The sequence below is a fragment of the Mastigoproctus giganteus genome, chromosome 5, assembly GCF_048544385.1.
Source record: "Mastigoproctus giganteus isolate SK-2022 chromosome 5, ASM4854438v1, whole genome shotgun sequence".
Classification (NCBI taxonomy): domain Eukaryota; kingdom Metazoa; phylum Arthropoda; class Arachnida; order Uropygi; family Thelyphonidae; genus Mastigoproctus; species Mastigoproctus giganteus.
In genome coordinates, this window is record NC_143579.1 from 141,169,233 (window position 1) to 141,187,464 (window position 18,232).

General features: G+C 38.5%; 1 long non-coding RNA gene across 1 annotated transcript; it reads left to right on the top strand.

Moving 5' to 3' along the window:
- The first annotated feature begins 4,627 nt into the window (after positions 1–4,627).
- On the top strand, positions 4,628–17,171 carry LOC150085738 (uncharacterized). Its single transcript, XR_016546998.1, has 2 exons — positions 4,628–4,696; positions 16,942–17,171. It is a non-coding gene; the product is annotated as an uncharacterized LOC150085738 (long non-coding RNA).
- The last annotated feature ends 1,061 nt before the right edge of the window (positions 17,172–18,232 follow it).

Here is an 18,232-nt window from a genome sequence, read left to right on the forward strand (position 1 = left end):
GTTTGTTAGCCACCTGAGCAGGTTCATCAACAGTTGAACCATCAATGTCCAGTGGACCAATCTGATTCATCCCTTTCCTTCTATAGTTTACATAGGTAAAGAACTCTTTATTCTTTTTCTTTGCATCCTTTGCCAAGGATTTCTCATAATCTGCCTTTGTCTGCCTAATTTCCTTTGTGACTTGGTTACAGACCAGCAACTATATGTATCCCGTGCATTAATTTATATGTATCCCATGCATTTTATTTCTCTGCCATATGTCTCATTAGTTCATCTGACATCCATTTAGGCCTAAATCTTGAACAATATTTCTTAGTTGGTATGTAAAGCCTAGATAAATTCTTTAAATGCTTCCCATTTTGAATTTGCAATTGGTAACATCATCAGTTGGTCCTACTGTATGGAATTTATATAGTGTTTTAGACCATCGTAGTAGCCTTTACGAAAGCAAAACCCCCTCCCTTTACCCCTGATGATAGTTACCTCTTTGGGTAAATCCCACTTCAGCACACTGTGATCAATGCCACCTAGTGGTTCCTTTATCTGCAGATTCTTCGCATATCTTCGCACACACAAAGGCATCCCCCATGGCAATATCATGTCCCGTACCCGATTGCTCCAAAAGCATCAAGCAAGCAGTGCATTTTAAAAGGCTGTGATTCAGAGAGCAACTCCCCCCCCCTCAGTTCTCCCCTGAGCCACAGAAATCCATTTAGCTTGAGCCTTTTGCTTTGCTGCTCTGGTCTGAGTCATGATTTCGATTCAGTTTCAATTACAGTACAAACCCTAAACTTGTATTCCAACGCAGTTCTAACACTATATATCTATATTTATTTTTTCGGTATCAAGTACTGTATTATCTTTGAGTTTCTTTATATAACTTCCGTATCAAGTTATGTATTAATTAATTATGTTACATTTGTAAAACCTAAGTCGTTATATGTATTTAGTTAAAAAGTACAATTTAATTGGCAATGAAGTTCAACAAGATTAATAAAGTTTACTAATTAATTGATAATATTATATACTAAGCTAACGCTATCTAGTTCGAGATATAACTTTGTATCGTATAACAATGGCGGCAAGTTACGAAAGGTAAATCTCGGGACACTTGGGTATTAATTAACTGCCAAAATCTCGCTGTCCCAATTCAGAATAAACCAAGGATATTTCCTAGGTCTATAAGCTACTTATATAAAATAATTTAATATAACAATTAGTCAATAAAGCGGCTAAATATGGTTAAAAAACATCTCGTTCAGCGGAGCTGCAAAACTTGTTACACGTGCATCGGATAACAAGTAATAACCTACAAAATCGCTATCTAAGTTAAGGTAAACTTTAAACTAAGTATCGTAACTAAGAATATAAAGCTACTCTAGAAAATAAGTTAATATGCCAATTTAAGCTAATAAAACAGAAAAAACTTCTCTATTTCCAGGAGCAGTAAAAACTTCGCCTGAACAAGGCTACTCTCGTTCCCAAACTCGTGGAATATCACACCAATATGAGGCGGCCCGATTGTACCACGTAAAACCGGCCCACCGGTAGAAAAAAAAAAAAAAAAAAAAAAAGGTAAACGGCAGCCATTATCAGCCCACTGCAGGATGGAGGGCGTGCCGCACCGTCAGCACCCCTGCTCTGCAGGTATTAACTGGATGTCAGCCACTATACTTAGAAGTGGTTAAAAGAGGGCTTTTTTATCACTTAAGGAAGGGAGTTCCAACCCAACTGCTAAATTTTCAACTTGACACCACAAACCGCACCAGGCAGGAAAGACAACGGATAACCCAACGTCTACAAGAGATATGGCAACATGACTGGGACACTACAACAAAAGGGGCCATCACAAAACGATTCCTTCCATCCATAAGCTCAACTCACCCAGAACCTCCACCCTGGTTTTCGCCTGGCCTCCATGTGACCTTTATCATCACCGGCCATGGATCCTTCCAACAAAAACTGACCGCCATGGGAATCGAGAATGATCCACGTTGCCACTGCGGCGAAGAGGAGTCCTGGGGGCACCTCATGTATGAGTGCCCCAGCTACGACAACATTAGGCTTAAATTCCTCACCACAATACAGAGAAACCCTCGTAATCAAGAATCCACTCTGCTACTCGAGGAACATAAGGCATTAACCACCTACGCGCAGGAAACATTTGCTCTTCGGCGAGCTAAGATTGCAGAACTCAGAGCCCAACAACTAAACCGGACCGGCGTGGGATAACTCTCTATTCCCCCGGAAAACGCAGACATAATCATGCAAACCCTAATAGGATAGGATCTATTGCAGGCACCATCCAAGGTGCGGGATGCTGGCACTCCTTGGAGTGCGGGATTTAAGTCATCGCAAACCCGAAATGGGTAGGATATACTGCTGGCACCGATCTAGGTGCGGGATTGCTGGCACTGACCTCAGTGCGGGATCTACAGGCACTATGCCATTGACAATTACACAGGGGCACCTGTCCCCTGTGACTTTTTAAACCCACACTCTTTCCTATACTTCGCCCAATTAGGGTGGATTTATTCTCCACTGTCAACCCACCCAAATTCATTCCCCCTCAAATCCTCTATTCTTCTATGATCCTCTCTCTCTCCTTTTTTTTTTTTTTTAATTAATTTATTTTTATTTTATATATATATTTTTTTTATTTTATTATTATATATATATATATATATATTTTTTTTTTTTTTTTTTGTCTCCGTCAGGAAGCTCAGGCAACCCTGGCGGAGGCCAGCCAGAGTATAATGGGCAGCCTGGCTCACCTCCCAGTGGTGGTGGCGGGCAACATGGGGTTCCCTTAGGGGCCTTGCGGCTAAGCAGCCAGAGACAGAACAACAGACCACAGCACAACTCTGTCACAAACCAGACACCACACTTTTTCTGGCTTTTACAGAGATTCTGTAAATTCTTCACAGAGTACTATGGTGCAGATGTGGGAAACCACCGGTGGCGCCTTCCACAAAACACTATGCCACTATGCAGGATGGAAGCGTCCTCAACAATTCATGTCGAGGAAAATGGACCATAATCTGCTACGCTGGTCCAGTGCGGATTGGTAGATTGACCGTATTTAGCAGTCAGGAGCTTGAACCCAGGTCTACTCAAAGAGCGTGTGCTACTTGCACTCCCTGTCCTGAGTAGACTGCCATTGGCAGTTTACTCAGGACAGGGTTCGGCGGGAGAAAGTTGTCCTTTCTCAGCTGCTCATAAGACATTGTCACCTGATGCATATTTATCTGTTGGGCTGATGAACATCCCTCGTGTCGATACTGTAGCACCATTTTAACTATTTGATACATTTTAGTGGAAAGTGCTTCTTTTAATAATTAGCACCACCATCTCTCTGTTGCCCATCTGGCTGAGACGCATAAGCTCAGATTTTTTCAGATATCCGAGTGGTCAGGAGCGGGACTGCAGTAGTACACGCTCTTTGAGTAGACCGAGGTTCAAGCCCCTGACTGCTAAATACGGTCGATCTGCCAATCCGCTCTGGACCATCGTGGCAGATTATGGTCCATTTCCCTCAGCATAAACTGTTGAGGAGGCTTCCATCCTGCAGTGAGTTGATAATGGCTGCAGTTTATTTGACTTGGCGATTATCGCCTTTAGTTGCTGATGCGCCATTAAGTCCCAAAACTCTGACCAACAGTGGTTGCCAATCTTATTACATCTTACTAATTTTTTTGGATTTTGCTCAAAGTTATAAAGAATTTATATCTTTGATCGTGATTAGCACATGGTGGTTTTCGAAAAATCGGTACGCAATGGATTTCAAAAGTTCAAAATTTGTCAATTTTGAATTTTGTAAATTACTAATCAGCAATCTTCGAAATGTGTGACCGTCTTATTAGGCATTCTACAGTAACTGTACTTTAGTATTCCATTACAAGATGTTCGGTTTAAGGTTATTATTGTTCGCGTATGTAGTAGTAGTAGGAAAGGTATCTTTTCGTTTGCACAAAGTCAACTTCGTGTAAATCAAAAAGTAGGAAAGAATTTCGTTAGCACAGGGCAGGTGTATAATCAATAATGGAAAGGAAGTACATCTTGAAAAGTGAAAAATATTTTGTCCTTGGCACATCACATCAGCATGTGTTCAAATAATGATTCCTCACAAACCACACGTAAGGCTGTTTTGGGCGGAAACCGCGTAGTAAAAACAAGACGCAGCTAAGACAAGACCGCTGAAGTGATCTGTTTTGTTTTTTACTACAAAAAGAATTAAACTTTCTGAAAACAGCCAGATATTTTTTAAATTTTAATTCCACTGTAACATTATTTTCTTTATTACTTTAAAAACGAGCACTGCTAGAAAATAAAAGGGATATTCAATAATAATTTTTGAACTTCATTACTTTTTTTTACTATTTTACAAACTAAGACAAGTTTGAAAGTATACAGGTATAAGAAAACACTCGAAGATATTTTCACGCTAATATTAACTGTAGATTGTCTGTAGACTGTAATTTTCTGTTTTTAAGCATTTCCTCTTTCTTAGATAGTTACGTCATAAAAAGTAAGCCAGTCCGTTACCAAGCGACACGTTAAAATGTACACAGCTGTTCCAAGCTTTCATATATTTCGAACGTGAATAGTACGTGCCAGCAAATCTTTGGGAAAATGAAGATTTTCGCTTTGGTTGAAGTCTTGCTTTTCCTCATGAGAGCAATTGCCGGAAAGTCAGGTGAGTTAATTCATTTTAATAAAATGCGCATCTTCTTTTAATTCTTTTCCTCAATAAAATTTAATTAAATTTCGTTAAAACCAATTAGATTTAAGCAATGGTAATTTAACAATAATAAATTAATACGGTTTACTGTAAGTTAAACTTTAATTGTAATTAGGGTCGCGAGGAATTTTTGATAGTGAGACTTTCCTCACAAAAACCCTCGAAACAAGTTACAAGTAAAGTTTTAAGTTATAGCCTCGGTTGTGAGGTGTATTAGGTTTACCGAACAGTAAGCTCAAATACGGACAATCCTGTAAGCAAATTGAGCAAATACTGGACAATCCTGTAAGCAAATTGAGCAAATACTGGACGGGTAAATCCCGGTATTTTCAAATTAAGAAGTTTTAATATCAGTTTATTTTTTTTATATTTAATTTTATTTTAAATATTATTTTAATTTAAATATTGGTTCATTTTATTTTTAATTTATTTTTATTTTGATATCACTTTAAGTTTGTTAGTTTAATTTTAGTAATATGCAATTTTCTTAGGTGGTTTAGAGGGGAACAGGCATTCTGTGTGTTATCAGATGCTCAGTCTAAAACACTGATGGATCCAATATCTTTCTATTACAGAAGATTTCGGAGGCCCGGTTGGCCTGCCTCTCTAAAATCCACTCATGCTCACCTTCTCGATGGTAAGCCCTGTTACATCACTTAGGTGGCAACGAACGTGTACAGTTCTCTTCAAGACGCCTGGTGAGAGTGAAGAAGAAAAGACCAAACCCTCCAGCACATGACAGCACGACGGAACAAATGGCCCTCAATCCCCAACGGCTTTCACTCCCCCCTCTTACTGCAGCGAGAGGATCAGAGTGGGCGCAGAGGGTGCTAAAAATCTCTGGGTACGACCAGGCTGCCATGCACGGAAACTGAACCTGGACTGTTACAACGTAAGATAGTCCGCGTGGGTAGCACAGTGGTATCGTCACACACCGGGTGGAAAAGGCGCGGATTCGAATCCCGTCGATGACGCAAAGAATGGGCTTTTTTCATTCCGTGGCTAAGTTAGTCGGTCTCAGGCGTAGATAAGGATTTTTCGTCCAGCAAAACAGACAAATCGACCATCGAACACACGCAATTAACAGACACAAGACACACAGCATGGCAGATGAATTTAATTATTCGGGTGGCATAAATATAATAGTTTGTTTTTTTTTTTTTTTTTTTTTTTACAACTTAAGATCGGTGGAAAAGTGACCTGACTTCAGAATACACTACACAAAACCTGCACATACACATTTACACTGTTCGTGTCAGAATACTGAGTTTCTTTTGCCAACAGAATACACAGGTGGAGATAGACGTATGTCTTGGAGCCACCTAGCGACATGAATATACAATACAACGTAAGATCGCTCATCGGTGAAGACAGGATATTAGAGCTGGAAAAGGAATTAGAAAATGTGAATTTGAATATCATCGGTTTGGCTGAAACAACAAGAAGAAATGAATCACTTATAAGTTTATCAAGTGGAAATCTGCTGTACACCAATGGAAACAGTAAAAGGAGCGAAGGTGGAGTTGGCGTTCTGGACTTTATGTAAAAAACTACATTGTAAAAAACATGAGATGTAAAAAACTACATTGTGGAATTCAAAAGTACATCACCCAGGGTGTCAAGACTAATACTCAAGATTTCTAAGAGGTACAAGCTAAAGGTTATAATGATTTATGCACCAACATCGAGCTATAATGATGAAGAGGTAGAAGAAATGTGCACAGAAACTGACAGTCTTCTAGATGAGCAGAAAACCCACTAAACTATCATTATGGGGGACTTCAATGTCTTGTAAAGAGACAAAACAGCGCAGAAAGGGGAACAATAGGAAATTTTGGAATTGGTGAAAGAAATGAAAGAGGTGAAAGACTTGTGGAATTTTCAGAATCTCGAGGAATGTGAGTAATGAACACTTTTTTTCAAGATAAGGGTGAACGGAAAGTGGACATGGAAGAACCCAAATGGATTAACAACTAATGAAATCGACTTCATCCTCACTAACAGAAGATATATTGTGAATGATGTTACAGTCCTGAACAAGGTGAATGCTGGAAGTGATCACAGAATGGTAAGATGCACACCTGATATAGATGTAAGAAAAGAAAGGAAAAAACTGACTCGAGTAAATAATACGAAGGTCTTTGAGATAACAGAAGAGGAGAAAAAGCAGTATGTACTGGAATTTAAGAACAAGTTTGAGCTTCTGCAGACTGCTCAGGACCAAGATATCGACGAGGAATATTACAACTTTCTGAAAGTGATAAAGCCCAAGAAACCTATAAGTAAAAGAAAATCCAAAGAAGAAAAAATTTGTCAAGAAACACTTGTCATGATGAACCGAAGACAACAAACGAAGAGCGAGATTAACACTGACAAGGAGAAAATTGAATATACTGAGTTATGCAAAGCCATTAGAAAGAGATTCAGAGCGAGGAAATGATGCCAGCAGTGGGGAAGATGGATGGCAAATTAGTAACACATACAACATACCTCATATCATTCCTGATGAGGTAGAACATGTGTTGAAGAAAATGAAGAACATGAAACCCAAGGGGGAAGATGAAGTTACTTTACTGTAGAGTTGTTAAAATTGGGAAGAAGAGACATGACACAAAAACTGCATTAGAAAATGCATTAGAAAAGGTGTGATGCCTAAGGAGTGGAATAATGCAATCATAGTTCTGCTTCATAAGAAAGGCGATAAATCAGAAATCGGAAATTATAGACCAATTAGCTTGTTATCCCACATTTACAAGTTGTTCACAAGGGTCATTACTAACAGATTAGAAAGAATACTTGATGAGAATCAACCAAAAGAGCAAGCTGGCTTTAGGACAGGATTCTCAACTATGGATCACCTTCACATAATGTCACAACTAATGGAGAAAGCAAATGAATATAAAACACCATTATGCCTGGCATTTGTGGATTATGAAAAGGCATTTGACTCCATACAGCATAAGGCAATGTTTCGGGCACTGGAAAGACAAGGCATAGTTACCCCATATATTATGCTTTTGAAGAAAATATATGAGAAAGCTACCTCCTTTATTAGACTAGACAAAGACAGTAGCAAATTTAAAATTGATAAAGGAGTTCGACAAGGAGACACAATATCTTCGAAGTTGTTTACTGCTGCTTTCAGAAGATTATACTGGTCGCAGAAAGGAGTCAATGTGAAAGAAGTGTACCTAAACCATTTACGATTTGCAGATGACATTGTGGTCATAAGCCACGATCCCAAAGAATTAGAGGAAGATCTTAATCAGTTATGCAGAGTTAGTAAGGATTTTGGACTAAAGATGAATGTGGCTAAAACAAAAGTAATGATGAACAAGTATGCCATAGAATGGGATATAATGATTGAAGGAGCAGTAATTGAAAAGGTGGAGTCATATACTTATCCGGGATTAGTCATTAGCTGTAAGAATGATAAATGGCTGGAAGTCAAGAGAAGAATAAATTTCGGATGGATAGCATTCAGGAAATATAGTCATATCTGAAGAGCAATGTCCCAATTTGTCTGAAACATAAAATAATAATAATAAGATTCTTTATTAACATAAATTTTATACAATAATGATTCCGTACACAGAAATCCAGAGGAATCTTACAATTTGTTGTTTATACAAGTGATTTTGTTTTATATAAAAAAAAAAAAAAAAAAAATATATATATATATATATATATATATATATATATATATATATATATATATATATATATATATATATATATATATATATATATATAATAATAATAATAATAATAATTAATAGATCAAAGCAAAGATGATAAACAGAATGTAAAATGAATGAAGTAGTAATTACAGCGAAAACGGACTACAAGTTGAGCAGAACATGAAATGACATCGGCTAGCTAAGATCGGCACTTACATAAATGTCCTTTACAAACAGCAAGATGGGCCAAGATGCCATCGCGATATGCCTTGTCTATAGTCCACAGGTCGATGTCGATGTTGAGCGAGTTGAGAGTGTCCAGAGTCACATTAGGGAAGTGTCTTTTGAAATTCTGTAACCGCTGGAGCCTTGAGCACAATGAGGGAGTACTACGGAGATGTCTGCCTGGCAAACGCCAATCAACCGTGTTCCAGATGTTGATGTGATCCTGCTTAGCTGAGCACAGATGAAGGAATGACTTTATTTTTAGCACATGGGCTCTGTGGACTATGGGCGTATATTGCAGGTTGCAACAGAGAGTAGATTTAGATGTTGTGTAGTTCTGATGCGACCACAAGTTGGCCCACTTCAGCACTCAGAATTCGAGGCCCCATAGTTTCCTGAGGCTGGTGGGTGGTGCCGCCGACCAAACTTCCACGGCATAGGAGAGTACACTACAGAAATAAGTTGCGAGGTACTTCTTGATTATTTTCTTATTGTGCGTTTTGCACAGATCAATTTTCATTCCCCAGAACGCTCTTAGGGCTTTGGAATACTGTGCTTGGATTTGTTTTTTATATGTGAGGTTGGCATCAAGGATTACTCCTAGGAATTTGACGCTGTCTGTGGGAGTCAGGACCTTTCCTGCCAATTCCGGAAGTAGAGAAGATGCAGTATCAGTAGAAGTCATTCGACTTGGCGTAAAGATGAGATAGTTTGATTTCTCTGGATTGACTGACAGGCCAAAAAATTTAGCATACTTATAGAATGTATTTAGGTAGCTGTTTACAGATTCAGAGGCGGTTTGTCTTTCTTGTGCATCACCAACATGGCGTTTGCATGGGAAGTAGCAAACAATATCATCAGCATACGATAGGAAGGCTGGAATTTGATCCATTAGTGGAACGAATATTGCTGCAAATAACAAGGCTGAGAGACAACCACCTTGTGGGATCCCGACTTCGACGCTTTTAGTGACTGTAATGCCATCACCTTTGAAGTGAAGCATTCTCCTAGATAGCAAATTATTGAGGATCTCGAGCATATTTCCGGATATCCCGTAGAATCTTTCAAGTAAGGCAAGAAGGGGTGTTATTTGGACTGAGTCGAAAGCAGCTTTCATGTCCAGAAAAATGGTGTGAAGATCTTCGTTGTCATTCCAGGCCTGAAGTATTTTCTGTGATAATGACTGTAGGCAGGTTACGGTAGATCTATTAGGCATGGCATAATGGGTATGTTCTGGCCTATGCGCAAAGATTGCGAGTGCTACAACATTATAGATGCACTTCTCGAGGCATTTCAGGAAGGGAGAGGCAATTGATATTGGCCTGAAGTCAGCCGGTCTTTTCGCATGAGGCTTTTTCGGAACTGCCACGACTCTGTATGATAACCAGCTTGAAGGTACCTGTGCAAATTTGAGAACTTTGTTGTAGAGTTGAGTGAGCTCTGCTGATGAAATAAGAAGCAATTTTTAGACTAAAAAGAGGTATTGCGTCAATTCCTATGGTGGACTTGTCAGGTAGAGAATTTATTATTTTTATTAGTTGTTCTTCCAAAATTTCTGTATTACTAGTAGGTGAAGAAATGTTAAACGCTTCGTTCCAAGGATATGCTTCGGACTCACGGTGATCTCGCTTAATACGGAGCACATGCTCACACCATTCCTGGACATCAAAAGATAGAGGGGTGCAAGTATGACTAGTGGACCACACACGTTTTCCCCTGGATAGCCGGCCATTCATGAAATTGTCAATAGAAAATTGTTTCCTCTTCTGGAAATCCATCCTTGCTTTGGAAAATTTGGTGTATGACTCTTGTGAAGGCGACTTCTTGTAAGAGGCATGGGCTGCCTGTTTTTCCCTAAAGGCCTTGGTCAGGAAGTCATTCCACCATGGCTTTGAGTGGGGACTTAGGATGCAAGTTTTGGACATTGCAGACCTTGTAATGAATTCCATCCATCTCGAAAGCCAGTAGGCAGCCTCATTTATGTTAAGCTCAGCCAGTATGTTCCATGGGTAAAGTTGGAAAAGGGTAGTAACTTTTCCAATGTTGATGTATTTGGGATTGTATATTCTCCTGACAGTGTTTGTAGTTTGTACTTTTCTACGTTCATCCTTAGGTGCCTGCATAGATATCATCGCAGCAATCGGAACATGATCGGACGGGAGGAAGTTAATGTACCAATATATACTCCCCACCATGACTTATAGAAGTGAAACTTGAGCACTCACCATAAGAATGGAAGAGAAGCTGAGAACTACACAGAGAAGAATGGAATGAATTATATTAGGAATAAGACGAGAAACACATGGATTAGGCAACAAACATCTGAAGCCAAAACTAAAAAAACTAAAATAGTCTTGGGCAGGACACATAACTAGAAGACATGATGACAGGTGAACTAAGAAAATAACAGAATGGTACCTAAGAGCAGCTAGAAGAAAACCTGGAAGACAACGACAGAGATGGACAGATGAAATTCATATGTCCATCTCTGACGATGAAAGCCTCTCCAGAATCTGGAAAGTTGCTGGAGAGGCTTTCATCCTTCAGTGGATTGAAAATCGCTAATGATGATGATGAATATTCAATTTTCATATTATACTGTACTTTAGCTGTTTTCTCGAGTTTTAAGAAATTTTGCATCCATTGTTGTTCTGTAGGTAGACCTGTATCCATTCATCTTTGCTATGTGTTCAACTTTATTATATTTATTTATTTTATTGCTTTTTTTCCATATATTTTAAGTATTTTATCACTTTTAACTGTTTTAATGAAACAAACTGTTTCAGTTTGTATGGACAGATAAACATAACATTTTTTGCCTTGAATCTATATGAAGTGAGGCTGTGTGCGTTTTTAGGTGCCTTGGCATACCGTAAAGCACCAATTGTCTTTACCATGCCCTTCCATCTGCCTGTCAATCTGCATGTAATAACTTGACTCCAAATGGACGGAATTTATTTTATCCGAAACAGCAAAATTTTATATTACGCAATTTTATAAATATTTATAGAACAATTCCTAATTTATTAATATATTTATTAATATATTAATGTATTAATTCCTAATATATTAATATCGGACTAACAAATACCTCGTAATTATTATTTTTTTTACGCCCGTCCGAAGGTAATAACTTGACTCCTAGTGGATGGAATTTGATGAAATTTTATATTTAGCTCTTTAATACTAGAAACCCCTACTCCCAAACTATACTGAAACCATGCCATAGGACAATACCATCCCACGCAACAGACCGGATATAACCCTCATCGGCAAGAAGTAAATGGCTACCTACTTGATCGACATAACGGCGCCCAACACCACCACCACCAAGACCCTCGTGGGTGACACGGTTGGTAGAATCGTAAAACTCCCCACTCCAGGTGGATAAGACCTGAGTTTGAGTCCCGTCTATGACGTGATGATTTTTTATGGACCTTTTCCATAAAGTGGCTGGATTAATTGGTCTCCGGCGAGGGTAGCATGTTTTTTCTCTAGGAAACTCGGGTTTTCCGTACTGAAAACAGAAAATCGACCACAGAACACGTGCATTTACAGACAGTATACGGAGCAATATGGCCTCAGTCGCTGATTCTTCTGAAACCCTAAAACAACAACAACAGCACCAGCAAATTCCAGAAAACATACGAGGAAAAGTTCAGGAAATACTCAGACCTAAGTCATGAAGTCAAAGATATGCGGCATATGAAACATTCCGACCGTCGTGTCAACCACAGACATGTTGCCTAGGAGCCTCCAGAAGAACCTAGAAGAAATATGCCTACAAGAGAACACTTACGTGGAACTCCAGATTGCCGCGAATCCTAACTCCTCGATTGTTAGAGTTCTTCCACCAAGAGTAATATTAACCGGATTCAACCAACCACAGTATGCTATGTTATATCTGCGCGGGTAGCAGATATAAGGGGAGGTATCGTCACCGTCCTCCCCACACCTGGTGAAAATGCGCGGGTTCGAATCCGGTCGATGACGCGAGGAACTTTAATGGGATTTTTTGACTCCGTGGCTGAGTTAGCCGGTCTCAAGTGTAGATAGCAAGGTCCCCCCCCCCCCGGCAACACGGGTTTTCCGTCCAGCAAAACAGGCAAATCGACCAGAGAATACACGCAATTTATGGACATAGTACACAATGTATGGCAAATGAATTTAATTATTAAGGTGGCCAAAAAATTATAGTTTTATTGTTTTTTTTCTTAGTATGCTATGGGATGCTATACAGCGCATAAGGAACAATAAAAACCCGGGGATGAACCTCATTGAAAGGAGAGGTCATTAAACGGGCTAATCGGCTGATACTGGGAATCCTTGAAATTTTGAATAGCTCCTGTGTGACGAGGTCTTTCCATCACCATGGAAGGACGCCTTATTAAAGCTGAAAGCTGATTTAATAATGCCTCCCTGGTACCGTTAGACCTCAAATACTTTACACTTAGCATTAGTAGAGGGATACGATACAACAAAGCAAACTTATGCAGCATCAACCAAAAAAAAAAAAAAAAAAGAAACCACTCCCATTTCACCCCTCCGTTCATTCCAAATACCTGTCCAGCTAAGCCTTAAATTTATTTAGGCTATCAACTTCAACAAAAGATGGAAGTCTGTTCCACCAATCAACTACCCGCTGGCTGAAGGCAAACTTCTGCAGATCTATCCTACAACTTCCTTTCCTCAATTTGAATTTATGCCCTCTCAGGTGATTATTCTGAGCAAGAGGAAGAAACCCATCAGCATTAAGCATGCTCAAATCATTCAAGGCTTTATACACCTCAATCAGATCACTTCGCAGGTGCCTAGTCTCCACACACTGTAATCCGCAAACCTTAAGCCTTTCTCCGTAAGAGCAACCCTTCGTTCCATTCACTAATCTTGTTTCCCTTCTAGGCTATCCTTCTTAAAATGAGGCCTCCAGACCTGTATACAGCACTCAAGGTGTAACCTGACCATTGCCTTATACAAGGGGATAATCACCTTGTTATCCCTGCTAGAAACATTCCTGTATATCATTGACAAGATACCATGAGCTACCCTTGCAGACCGTCTACACTGCTCAGAAAATTCCATATCTGCCCGCACAATTACCCCCAGGTCTTTTTCATTCTCTACCACTGTCAGTGTAGCACCACTTAATTGATACATTACTCTGGGGTTACTGCTTCCCATATGTAGCACTTTACATTTGTCAATGTTACACTTCATTTGCCACCTCTCAGCCCATCTGCTCAACTTTTCTAGATCCTGTTTTAGCAGCGTACTGTCATTAGTGTCCTTAGCAACCCTGCCAACCTTTGTATCGTCTGCAAACTTGGACGTTAAGCCTGATATACCATCATCAATATCATTTATAAATACAGAAAACAACAATAGACCCAACACTGAACCCTGAAGGACTCCACTAATAACATTAGTCCACGAAGAGTAGTGTCCATTGATTACCACTCTCTGTATTCTCCCACTCAACCATCCTTTTATCCACAGCAGCAATTTGCCTCCAATGCCACACTGCTCCAATTTGTGCAGCAGTCTTCCATGTGCAACAGTATCAAAAGCATTTCTAAGATCCAAATATACGATATAAACCTTGCTTCCAGTTACTTTGTGATCACATCATAGTATCGAATCAAACTGGTCAGACAAGACTTCACCTTAACAAAACCATGCTGTGTCCGAGCTATAACCGAAGTCTTGTCTAGATGATACTGCAGTGCTTTTTTAGCCAGTGCCTCCATGAATTTCCCTGAAACAGAAGTTAAACTAACAGGTCTATAATTACTTGTGTCGCCCTTTGATCCTCCTTTGTGAATTGGGGTCACATTTGCACATCTCCAGTCCTTCGGTAACTTCCCTGAGTCCAAGGAAGCTCTCATAATTATGGCTAAAGGTTTTCTTACTTCCTTTGCTGCCTCCTTTAATATAACTGGATAGATCCCGTCCACCCCGGGTGCCTTTTTTATGTTTATCTTCAACAATTTCTCCTCCACTTTGCTCTCAGTTATTACAAAAACATCTAGTTCACTGCCAGAGTTCCACTCACCTCTGACATTCCCCTCCCTGAATAACACTTCATGAGTGAATGTAGATGCAAAATACTCATTTAATTTGTTACTTACCTGAGCAGGATCATCAACAGTTGACCCATTGATATCAAGTGGACCAATCTGATTCATCCCTTTTCTTCTAGAGTTTACATAGGTAAAGAACTCTTTGCTGTTTTTCTTTGCATCCTTTGCCAAAGATTTCTCATAATCTGCTTTTGCCTGCCTAATCTCCTTTGTGACTTGGTTTCAGACCAGCTTATATCTATCATAGACTTCTGTGTCACCTGTTAATTTATATGTACCATGCATATTTCTTCTCTGCCACTTGTCTCATTAGTTCATCTGACATCTATTTAGGCCTAAACCTTGAACAATATTTCTTAGTTGGCATGTAAAGCCTATTAGCTTCCAAGATTAATTCTTTGAATGCCTCCCATTTTGAATTTGCTGTTGGTAACGTCATCAGTTGGTTCCATCGTATGGAATTTAAATACTGTCTCAGACCACCGTAGTCGCCTTTAGGAAAGCAAAAACCTTCCCTTTACCCCTAATGGTAGGTACCTCTTTGAGTAAATCCCACTTCAGCACACTGTGATCACTGCCACCTAGTGTTTCCTTTATCTGCAGATTCTTAATGCATGAAGAATCGCTACTGATAATCAGATCAAAAGTATTACTCCCTCTAGTTGCCTCCCGAACATGCTGATGTAGAAAACAACCATCCCATAAATCCACAAAAGCCTTGCTAGTGTGTGAGTGACCAACCCACAAATTCCAGTCAATATCTGGGAAATTAAAATCCCCCATTATAAGACTCTCTGATCTACTGGCCCACTCTATTTCCCTGTACAGTTTCTTATTATACTCATCAGAGTCATTAGGCCTATAGCACACTCCGGAGCAATATGGCCTTAGTTGCTAATGCTCCTAAAAACCAAATAACAACAACAACAACATAGCACACTCCTACTCTCAATTTTGATCTCTCAATGCTTACGTCACACCAAACTGACTCGACACTGCACTGTCCAGCGATGTCGTCTGGCTTCACTTCCTTGGATATGATGTGTTTCTTAACTAATAGCACCCTTCCTCCCTTCCTATCCTGTCTATCCTTTCTGTACACATTGTACTCCCCAAATTCCAGTTCTGCTTTCCTTATATCTGTGTGACACCACGTCTCTGATATCCCAATAATATCTGCCTTTGATGTTTTGACCAACGCCTCAAATTAATCAAATTTATTTACCAAGCCCTTAGCGGTGTATACGCAATTATACATGCACATGTTCCTAATCTTAGCTACCCGAACACAACCCATGTGTTTACTTGTACCGCAATGACTCCCAGCAGTCTCTGAAATATCCTGCTTCTTGTTTTCCAGGCTGTTGTTGATTCCAAGAGAAGCAGTGCAAGAGTCACTTTCACTTCTTCCAGCGGCTACTGTTAATCTATTAGTGCGTGTATCTCCCCCAAACTAGCAGTTTTCCGACCCACCTAACACTGCCTCGATAGCATCAGCAAATATTCTCGCACCCTTTCTATTTAAGTGTATCCCATCCCCATAAAAGCAGTCTCACCTGTTAACAAGCACAGACAGGGCTGAAAAAAAAAAATGCTATCTTTCCACTTATATCAGTTTTTCAACTGGTCACTGTTTAGTAAGCAGAATGTTTTCTGCATGCTGCAGCCTATCATTCATTAGTGGAAAGCCTGTCTAGGAATATAGTGTATCATATTGTTGTTGTTATTTGGTTTTTAGGAGCATTAGCAACTAAGGCCATATTGCTCCGGGAACATGCGGTTGTCATTCCCTGACCTTGCCGCATCCTCTGTGTTTGGTGGTCACGGGCTCGAACCCCGGTCTACTCAAGAAGCGTGTGCTACGCACTGCTGCTCCTGCCCACCTGGCTACGGAGGCGCCATCATATTGGCCAAAGGAGAATTACATCCTACTGAAGTGAGTGGTAATGGTGTCAACGTGACCCCAATGTTTGTCTGAATACTTTTTGGTAGATAGTGTATTAATATTTTAATTTATTAATGTGTTATTAATTAATGTTATTTATTAATGTTTTATTTTAATATTAAAAAAAAAACGCAATTTCATATTTACATGTACCGTTTCACAATTTTGAAATTCTCTGAAAAACATCATACCGCAATGAAAATTCACAGCCGAAATATTTAATCATGGTCAATTTGGTTTTTTTTTTTTTTTTTTTTTGTAATTTTTCAGGCAATCTTCACAACCATAATCAAGTTGCTACACATATTGCAGATATAAATTTCAAACATGAAATCACAGAAGAGTTCAACGTGAATGAGAGGCAAAAGCGAAATCCAAAGAAGAATGGTGAATACGTGCCACCTGGTCAGATGAAAAAGAAACAGAAGGGCAACAAGTGGAAGGGAACAAGCAAGGGAAAAGGGAGAACAGATAGCACTGATTCAGAGTGGGATGACTGATTTTTCATGAATAGAATGTTTTGTTTTAAGAAGCATATTAATTAAAGAACACTTTAATTAAAGCTGTGGTCAAAGTTTTATTGACAATTTTTACTTTAAATATCACTTGTTACATTCGGTTCACTAATCCTTTATTAAGTTAGGAATTCATAATTAACTCTTAATTAAAACTATATTAATAAATGATTACAACATTTTAACTAAATATTAATAAATGATTACATTTTAACTAAATATTAATAAATGATTACATTTTAACTAAATATTAATAAATGATTACAAAATTTTATCATTTAAATCAATGATTTCTCTAATCAAGTTCTGAGAGGCCATCAAAGAATTTTTTTTTCTTTTATTAATGCTGAAAGGGCCACAATTCCACTTTTATTTGCTGTTTGAAATGAAAATACTGGTATGATAGATATGTTTCACTACTTCTTCGCAGTTCTTCGAATATACCAACGACTGCCCTTTTACATAAAATATTTATATTATTTATATTAAAAATGTTTTTATGAATCTTACTTTAAAAGAAAACATTACTTTTCACTTGATAAACAAAATATATTTACATATATAAACACTTTTTTAAAATAGTTAAAAAAGTATGTACAGTTGGGTGACCAGATTAAAAATTTTATCTCAGAGTACTCATGCTTATGTTTGGGGTATTCATGCCTCGTTTCGGGTACTCGCATTATATCCCAAAAAAAAAAAAAAAAAAAAAAAAAACACGAACAATTTTAATAGCAAATATTTTATTTCTATATTTTGTTGATTTTTACAGGTTCATAGAATGCAAAATTAATCAAATTTTAATAAAAATTAACCGAATTATAGCCCGTGCTTTAATTCGTTTAATTCGGAAAATGTTATTGCGAGAGTTATAAACACTAAAGAAAACTTTTATAAATATTAACACCAAATGTTTTACATAATTGTTTACAATACGTGTTCAACAAACATGATTTATTTTATCAAAAAGAAAACATTTGCCTAGCATTACTTTTCATTTGAACGAATTTTCTTTAACAATTTTTCATTTTTTAGGACATATGCGT